The sequence below is a fragment of the Lactuca saligna genome, chromosome 8 (genome assembly GCF_052625555.1).
Source record: "Lactuca saligna cultivar CGN05327 chromosome 8, ASM5262555v1, whole genome shotgun sequence".
NCBI classification, from domain to species: domain Eukaryota; kingdom Viridiplantae; phylum Streptophyta; class Magnoliopsida; order Asterales; family Asteraceae; genus Lactuca; species Lactuca saligna.
Window position 1 is genome coordinate 114822848 of NC_136424.1, and position 10555 is coordinate 114833402.

Below are 10555 nucleotides of genomic sequence, written 5' to 3' on the forward strand. Positions count from 1 at the left end.
GATCACTCGAGATAAATTCCATAAAGTGATACCAGTAAGCGCAAGTTTATTCCAATGCTCAGATCTCTATTCATAAGCACTCATGAACGTTGTAGTAAACCTTTGCTATGTCTAATACACTTTAGACAATCTACACACCAATTCATGACAGTCTTCTTTCATACCTACTTCCAACATATGAACGAATATGGACTGTGTAGTGACAAAGAACATGGTTTGGCATGTGGAATTAAAGCTTGCACAATTGAACATGGTGATTTGGGTGTTTAAGAGATATATTGAATGTATATGGTGTTACACAAAAAGGATCTAGATCTAGACTACATAATTAACACACACTTACACACTCACTTCTACATCTCTCAAGCACACCTCTACAAGTGGTATGAACCCACTATTTATAGAGATGTTTACATGTCTCTCTCTCTCACTCTAACTAACAAATGGGTCTAAAGGCTAAAGCACCACATGCAAGTGGGTTTTACAAAAGTCAAACATTTACAAAGTCATGAATGAATAACTTTGCACCCTAACATTCTCCCCCTCAAAGTTAGGAATGAATGACCCACTTCAAATCTTCCAAAATCAAGCACTACGCGGTTCGAGCCTCAAAGGTGACACATGTCAAAACGAACTTCAATCTTCAATTCTTCCATGACTCTTCAATTTGGGCTCTAGGATGTGAGACATTACAATCCGAGCAGCAACGAATGATTAAGAGTATTCCAAACTCCAAATAATCACCCAAAGTTGCGCATAAAAACACACCCCAAAAATCTTCAATAAATCTAAACCCATTTCGAATACATCACTTCCGAACTTCCAATTGCATCATCTCGTAGCTTCAAATCTCCAAGATCACTTCGGTCTTCAAAACCGCGTAATATGAAAAATTCAAGTTCGAATTTCCATATAAAACTTCTCCCCCTTTTTATAATCGAAATTTGATTATAAAACTCCATGGAAAAAGAACGTGCTTTATTCGGAATTTTTCATGTCAAAACTCCCCCTTAACATGTGGCACAAACTTTGTACTTCAATCCGGAAAACCCAAAAAATATTCAATTTTTATTGCCGTTCACGGATCGCCTTTGACAAAATTTCTCAAAAATGGGTAGAAATTGTCAATTTCAAAATTCTGCAGTGACCCGTTGTGCCAAAAACAACCAAATATGCGAAACACACTCCCATTTGCGAGACTGGGTAAAATGTGTAAATTCGCACAAACTGCAGGGACCAGATTTGAAAATTCTGCAATTTCATCATTTTATGACCCCATTTGCGAAGTTGGACCACTTCTATTATTTCTTAAAAAGAGCAGGGACCAAATGCGAAATTCTTAGCTTTCTTCCCCAATTCGCATTCTACTGTAAAATTCGCATTCTTCATTCGCATTTCAGTTGTTTGTCTCACCAAATGCGAACTGATTATTAACCATAATCACCTTCGCATCTTTAACCCCAATCCATACAACCTCATATGCGAAACCCAATTTTGATTTGTATTACCAAATGCGAACATTTTTGCTTTTACACGTGAACTGCATTTGACTCCAATATTGAACAAATCACATTTCACAGTCCTTCTTGACTTCGCATTTTTCTTCACGAATCGTCCCTCAATCATCAACCCAATTGCGAATCCAAAATCAAAACTTATCTATTTTCATATGCGAACCCAACTGATTGGCTTTTCAAAATCAAATTCGCAACTCCAAATCGTTCGATTATTCGCCCCAATTCCAAAATCAAATAACAGATCCTTCGTATGATTCATTCAATAACCAAGGCTTCGTTCCAGAAAATATCGACTTTAACAGTTATTCGTTCCCACAATCTTTAACCTCCGTTTAAAATCGATCCCTGTATACAAACCCAATAACCAATCAAACACATACCATTCGAAAACAATAATCATTACACCCTTCAACAGATTTGACATCGCATTTCAAAACAATCGATCTTACTTCATCTGCTTGATATAAATTGAAGTCCAAACTTATTTTCGCATAACGAAATCTTCAAACCAAGTTTCAATCAAAATTGATTTTATTATGTAAATTCGACTTCAATCATCCCACTCAACCATTGAAATTCACTGATCAAGAATAACACCAAATCAATTTTGACTTTCTTTCTTAAACCATTGACTGTTGAATACTCATCTCACAACAAAATCACTCAAATTCGATTTTCAATTTTGAAGATTCGAACTCATACTCCCGCTTTCAATTTTAATGCAAATTTGAAATTCAATTCTGAGTAACAAACGTTTGATGATGTCAAACTAGAACTCAAGAACAAATCGATCGATATCAAAAACCAATGGTACAACAAAGTAAAGCAAGAGTACAAGTCAAGTGATGAAATAATGAACACAAATGAAATGATCGACAGATTTCTAATTCAAAGAAAAATATGATTACTCAATTTTGATATGATAACGCGAGCGAGTATTGAGAATCATTTTGATGATTATCTTCGTTGAATGAAAACTGGAATCAAATTGATGTGGGGCTTAGTGGATAGATTCAATATCATAAGAATGGATATTGGGCTTATGATGATAACACGAACAGTAACTCTAGATTGGATTTGGGCTTTTGATGATTATTATTCAGATTTCTCAAGATAGGCTTCATAAACAGTAAATTTCGAATGTTTATAAAACGAGGAACAATAAATATTTGAAAAAAATATGAAATGAAAATTTGATTTAGATTTTCGTAATTGATCAAAAAAAATTATTGGATCAGCAATAGGATTGAAACGGATTTGATCCAATGAGTCAAACGATCAAAAATCAAGAACGCAACGCATGATTCAAATGAAATTAAGAGATCATAGAGAGAGACTCACCAAAATTGATCAAATTGCGACAAAAATTGCCAAACCGAGAATCGTTCTTCAAATATCACCTTGATCTTGAAGACCCGCTCTGATACCAATTGTAGTGACAAAGAACATGGTTTGGCATGCGGAATTAAAGCTTACACAATTGAACATGGTGATTTGGGTGTTTAAGAGATATATTGAATGTATATGGTGTTACACAAAAAGGATCTAGATCTAGACTACATAATTAACACACACAAAAAGGATCTAGATCTAGACTACATAATTAACACACACTTACACACTCACTTCTACATCTCTCAAGCACACCTCTACAAGTGGTATGAACCCACTATTTATAGAGATGTTTACATGTCTCTCTCTCACTCTAACTAACAAATGGGTCTAAAGGCTAAAGCACCACATGCAAGTGGGTTGTACAAAAGTCAAACATTTACAAAGTCATGAATGAATAACTTTGCACCCTAACAGACTGTTCGAACAATCTTATTATTCAGGAAGTCAAAACATGCAAAATGAAATAATAGGTAAATTGATAAGTCTATTTTATGAATATACTAAATTATCATAAATCTGTTGAATTGATGTATAATTGTCTAAGAATGGCACTACTTTGATGAGTTGTTGAACTTTATATTCAGGTTAATATGTATTACTAAAATTAGGTGGAACCTGCAAGAAAAATGAGCAAAATGAAGCTAACAAGCATGGGAGACGAATTGCTAAAAGAATGAAGAAAGATGGTGCTGATAAATTTGACCACTATTCAATGTTTTGATCATATCTGAAGATCTAGAGCTCCGATTGACATGAAGGAAGAAGTTTCAGAAACTAGACAAAATTTTATACAACTTTCTTGTTTTGCGTTTTTTTCTGATTCTACCGTTTTCATCACCAAAAAGGAGCAACAAAGATTAGGGATGTCCTAGAACGCGTCTAAGACGCCACCTAGGCTGTCTACCCGTTTTAGGCAATTTTCAAGTGCAAATCAATGACGACAGATGACATGTAAAACGTCCTGAAGGACGCCCAGACGTCCTATATGACGTCTAAGACGCTCAGTATGACGTCGACGTGGAAAACAACTCCGAAATCAATTTTTCAGCACCTATTTAAAGGAGATTTAACCCTAATCAAAATTGGACTTCTTCCCTGCGATTTTGCACAGTTTTGGAGGGTTCCAAACACATTCAAATCTTCTCCGAACATGTTTTTGATCATTAATTTTCCAAATCCAAGACGAGAAAATACCAAATTCATTATCATTCAACGTTTAAAGATCGTTCAACCGACGGATCTACATCGATTCAATCAAGCACCAAATTTGATTATTTCATCCCAAGGTTTCATCGTTCCATAGTTGATTGATCACTAAAGTTCATTGATTTTATGATTTCAAGTTGGTTTGTGAATTTTAGCATTAATTCCATTGTTTATATTGAAGTTGTGTGTTTTGTTAATCATATGGAAGGCTAAACCAGCTAGGTTACTTCTGGGAACGTTGTAGGATGTTAGGATGAACACATTTTGATTATTACTTTTATTCTAGTCAATTTCAGTTATTGTTTCATTCTTAGAGTTATGATTTTTACTTACAATAATTGGATTTGGGTTTTCTTATTGTGTGATATTGCAACTAAGATAGTGTATTGTTAATTCACTAATCATTCTGAATTCAAGTAGTTTAGGAACTAAGATGATTAGTTGAACCCACATACATTAGTCCAGTATTATATACTCAACATTGTAATAGGTAGTCGTCAGACAGATTATCGCCAAACCACTAGTTGTTTATAATCTAATTAGACATAGGGAGTAAGCTAACTAGTTGGAATAACATATTGTGTGCTCAAAATTATTTGTTGCAACTTAATCAACCTTAATTATGTCTAGGTAATTAAATTGGAATTTTAGGGAAGAAGAACGTGTAAATCCAAGCATCTGAACAACTGAACCGAAAGTATCTTGTTTTTGTTCTCATTGATAGTAGTTTGTTTTAGTAGTTCTTGCATTACCAAGTTTTTAGGTTTTTCATCAAATTTTAGTTTAAATACTTTCGTGACAATTGCTAGTAATTTTTCATTAACTATTTCAACACAAAGTTTGACCACAACCTCCTTGTGGATTCGACCCTTACTTACCCTAGATATCCAGTGTGTGTGAGGTTTATTTTTGACCTAGACAACAACATCGATCATAAATAATAAACACAAGATAGTAACATTACTCATAAATAACACTCTTTTATTTAATCATCAAATGTTATTTAAAATTTATCTATTACATGTTTCTAAATTATCTAATCAAAACTAATATCGTCCTTCAGCTCAATGCTCCTAGCTTGCTGCAAGTGCTTCACCCTACTCAGTCACTTTGTAAGGGGATCTGTTGGGTTTTCCTCTGACGATACCCTCTTCACTACAAGGAGTCCTTCTTCTACTCGATGTCTAATGAAATGGTATTTCTTGTTGATATGCCTGGATCTGCCATGATCCCTCGGTTCCTTGGTCAAGGAAACCACACCTTCGTTATCACATAAAATTTCCATAGGCTCCTATATGGCTGGCACAACTCCAAGGTTTCTAATGAAGCTCTTCAACCATATTGCCTCCTTTGATGCTTCACTCACTACAATGTACTCTGATTTGCATGTTGAATCAGCTAGAATCTCCTGCTTGGAACTTTTCTAAGTCATTGCTCCTCCGTTTAGGGTAAAGACCGATCCCAGCTGCGATCGGTAGTTATCTCGATCAGTCTAAAAACTAGCGTCACTAACCTCGTACCCTTAAGTCATCACTCCCACCGAGGACTAGAAACCATTCCTTGGTCATCCGAAGGTACTTAAGAATATTCTTTACTGTGGTCCAATGGGCTCTACCAAGGTTCCCTTGATATTTGCTGACCATGCTCAAAGCGAAGGCCAAATTAGGGTGAGTACAAGTCATAGCATACATGATCGAGCCAACTGCGGAAGCGTAAGGTACTCGACTCATTTATGCTATCTCAGTCTCTGTACTTGGGTACTGAGTCTTACTCAGCTTGATATTGCTTTGGATCGGTAACTCCCCTTTCTTGTAATTCTCCATACTAAAACACTTTAGTACCTTGTCCTAGTAAGTATCCTGACTAAGTCCTATTAGTCTTTTACTTCTATTTCTCACAATTCTTATTCCCAAAATATAGGCAGCCTCTCCAAGGTCCTTCATAGCGAAACACTTCCCAAGCCAGGACATGACTTCCTGCAGGGTTGGGACGTCGTTTCCTATGAGTAGTATGTCATCGACATACAATATGAGGAAGACTATACTCCCACTGGTTTTGACATGATTCATCTTCGCTTCGCAGAAAACCAAACTCTTTGACTTTCTCGTCGAAACAAAGATTCCATCTGCGAGATGCTTGCTTCAACCTATAAATGGATTTTTCAAGCTTACATACCTATTGGGGTGCTTCACATTGAAAAAACCCCAGGGCTGATTTATGTAAACATCCTCAGCCAACTTTCCGTTAAGGAAAGTGGTTTTGACATCCATCTGCCATATTTCATAGTCATGAAATGCAGCAATGGCCAACATCACCCCAATAGACTTTATCTTCGCAACCGGTGAGAAGGTATCATCATAGTCAACTCTGGGAGTTTGAGTAAAGCCCTTCGTAACCAATTGTGCCTTATAAGTGTGCACATTCCCATCCATGTCGGTCTTCTTCTTGAAGATCCACTTGCACCCGAACGTCTTATGACTTGGCACATTATCAACCAAGCTCCAAACTTGGTTATCATACATGGACTGAATCTCGCTGTCCATCGCCTCTTTCCACTTTGCAAACTCCGTGCTTGCCACGACTTCCTTGTAGCTATTAGGTTCGTCCAAATTCACTAGTGTACTATCACTAATGAACGTATCCCTTTCTGCATTAATATGAAAACCATAAAACTGGGGTTGAAACCTATCTCTTTCAGAACGTATAAGAGGTAAGGACTCATTAATCGGTTCAATCAGAGTTTCCTCCTCGGGTTGAGTGCCAGTGTTAGAGGTTCCTTCATCGCTTAACTCTTGAATCTCTTCAAGATCGGATTGCCTCCCACTGTCCCCTTGACTTATGAGTTCTCACTCTCGGAAAACTCCTCTCCTTGCAACGAAGAAAACATTGTCACTTGGTCTATATAACAGATATCCAAATGAATTCTGTGGGTAGCCGATGAAAATACACCGCTCACTACGAGGTTCAATCTTGTCGTGAGTCTCTCGTCTTACGAAAGCCTCGTAACCCCAAACTTTGATATGTGCCAACGAGGGAGATTTCTCTCTCCATATTTCGTGAGGTATTTTGGCAACCTTCTTGGTAGAGACTAAGTTAAATATATGAACGGCAGTCTCTAAGCCATACCCCTAGAATGACATAGATGGCGAAGCATGACTCATCATGGAACGATCAATGTCTAGCAATGTTTGATTATGCCTCTCAGCCACACCATTCAACTACGGTGTCATAGGTGGCGTCAATTGTGAAACAATTCCATACTCCTTGAGGTAATCATAGAATTCAAGACTTAGGTACTCTCCACCTCGATCAGATAGAAGCATCTTGATTTTCTGCCCGTCTGATTCTCCAGTTCTTGTTTAAACTCTTTGAACTTTTCAAAGGTTTCTGACTTGTGCTTGATTAAGTAGATATACCCATATCTGCTATAATCATTGGTGAAAGTCACATAGAAGCGGTTCACATCCCTTCTGGTGGATCTAAAGGGCCCACACACATCGGTGTGTATGAGATCCAATAAACCCTCACCCCTTTCACAAGTACCAGTGAAGGGTGACTTGGTCATCTTTCCAAGCAAACAAGACTCGCACACATCATTGTCCCTAAGGTCGAATGACTCCAACACTCCATCCTTTTGGAGACTGACTATGCCTTTCTTGTTGACATGTCCAAGATGACAATGCCACAAGCATGCTTTATCCTAACTATTGGAAGAATCGATACACAACACATCATTTCCTAAATTATCTACAATCATCACAGTTTCATATATTCCATTAGAAGTCAATGCTTCAAAATAAAAACACCATTAAGATAAGCATTAATAGAACCCTTTTCATTATCAAATGAATATCTAAATAATTGTCTATATAAACCATGAAAAGAAATGATATTTCTTGCCATATCTGGAGAATAGCAATAATTGTAATGACCCTAAAATTCGCGCCAAATTAAAACATTTTAATTCATTCAAAACCATTAAGTTCATACATTTGTTTTCAAAATAGTTTAAACATCAGAGTATTTCCCAAAATCATATCAAATAAGTCATAAAACATGAGGAGCGATAGGATCACGCCTTCGCCTTGCCACAGTCTCCTGAAGTACCTGAAACAATACACTGAAACTGTAAGCCCGAAAGCTTAGTGAGTTACCCCAAAATACCAACCATAATACCAAACACATAACATATCATATCATAAACAGAACATCCATTCATATCGAGTCTACAGTGTGACTGGTCCACCTGCACCAGGACTTCAGTGCACCCGGTCCACTTTCTCTCCGAGTCTACAGTATGACTGGTCCGCCCGCACTGGGCCTTCAGTCTGTCTGGTCCACTCTCCGAGCCTCGTCACATCTGGTGATACCTCCAGATATCCCCCAGGATGAATTACCACTACATACATAACGTCCTGATCACAACCGTGCAGAAAATCCAAGGCTCCACCCTTGCAGCCCTTCGAACTCTTTTGGTTTTACACTACCGGAAAATTCTTCCACAACCTCAATAGACACCCAATCCGGATGTGCTTCCATACCACTGGTACAATCACAGTGCTCGACAACCATAATTGAAATACTCTCAATCATCCATTCTCACTTCTGCTTTCACTTTAGTGAACCAACACTCCCTCTCGGAGCTACATACCTTTCCTTTCCCTTATCCAACGAAGTCTACTTGCCAACCTTGCCACTTCAAGTAAGTACCACGGTGCTCACACCCCTACTCTACACTATTCCCTTATAGAGTAACCGCTATTCCATGCATAACACATGCTCTAAATCTGCTCGCAAGGACTCTCGGGTCCATGCACTGCCTTCCACTAACATGATCAATACCTGGGGCCAAACCTACATATTGCATTGCAACATACTCAATCCATCACCTTTCATAGATCTATCAACACATACAGAGTCTACAACATGACTGGACCGCCTTACCAGGCCTTCAGCCAATATGGACTACTCTCAGAACCTTCAACATGTCTGGACCGCCCTCTAGGGCCTTCAGCCTGTCTGAACCGCTCTCCGAGCCTTCGGCCTGACTGGTACGCCACCGGCCTTTAGTCTCCCTGGACCGCTCAGACTATCGTACATCATCCCGAACTATCCTTCCTGGGAATCTCTCCCGTACATACTGTTCTAGCCCTCAAGGGGATCCAAACTCTAACTTCATTCCATTTACTCATATCCCGACCTAATCCTAGGCCTCACAACAACCAATCACCTTTTCCAAAAACCTTGGTCTGTATCCCGCCCTATTTGTCTGCCACTTACTCATACCAACCCATACTCTTGGCTGACTGAAACACTGTTGAATCCCAAACACCTAATCAACCTCTAATGCTTGTCGATCATTTTGAGAATTTTCCAATTCTCCCCACTTAGCGCACTGACTACCAAGCACCGGTGACTCCACCGGCATAAATCAATCATCCCTACTCAACATACTCCTCTTATCCATGAACTGGTTTCCTCTGAAACGAGCAAACTCTGCAAAATCACTTCCCGACATCGCACATTACGAACTCTAAGGGAGTTCAACTCTCCGCTGAACACTTCTCAATCATAATTGTCATGCCCGACAACAAGACCATACAACCAAATTCTGACCATCAATCGCTTGGATGCTAACCACCACCAACTCCTAGTTACTAATACTCCCAACCAAACCATGAAACACGCAGAACGATGAATAAAATACAACACTACATAAATACTAAGATAACCAGGCAATAATGAAATGAAAACATACCCGCAACTGCATTCAGCACTGCTCTAACCTCCTCTACTGTAAGCTGATAAGCACATCCCTGAGCCCTCAGAGGCTCCACTCCACCCTGACCCCCGCCAGTGATCCTCAAAGTAGACGGTGCCGAAACCTGCACTGATCTGGAAACAAGCTGTGGACAGTTGGCCCTGAAGTGACCAACCTGATGGCAATGATAACAAATCCTCATATCCTAAACCGAGGCTGACTTACGACAATCCCTTGCATAATTCCCCTCTTTCCCACACTTGGCGAACGCACCACCGGACCCACAAACTCCGGTATGACCCTTTCCACACTTCTTACAAGTATGGCTACCCTGACCTCCCAACCTGGAATCAACGGTCTTGGACCGTTTCAGCACCGGCTGCGACTGCACCGGGGCCTGACTTTGCTCTCGCAACTGTAACTCAATCTCCAACTCACGCCGCCGAGCGGCCTCCTGCAACTCCAGCAAGGTCTCACACCTCTGCGTGGACATAAACTGCCTAATATCCCTCTTGAGCATACTCAAATAACGAGACATCTGAGCCTGCTCCGAGGCAAACTCCGAGTAGAACATCTCCCTCTTAGTGAACATCCTGGTGATCTCCGTCATCGACTCTAATCCTTCTTCAGCTCCAGGAACTCCTAATCCAACCTCTCTCTCAACTTGTGGAACATA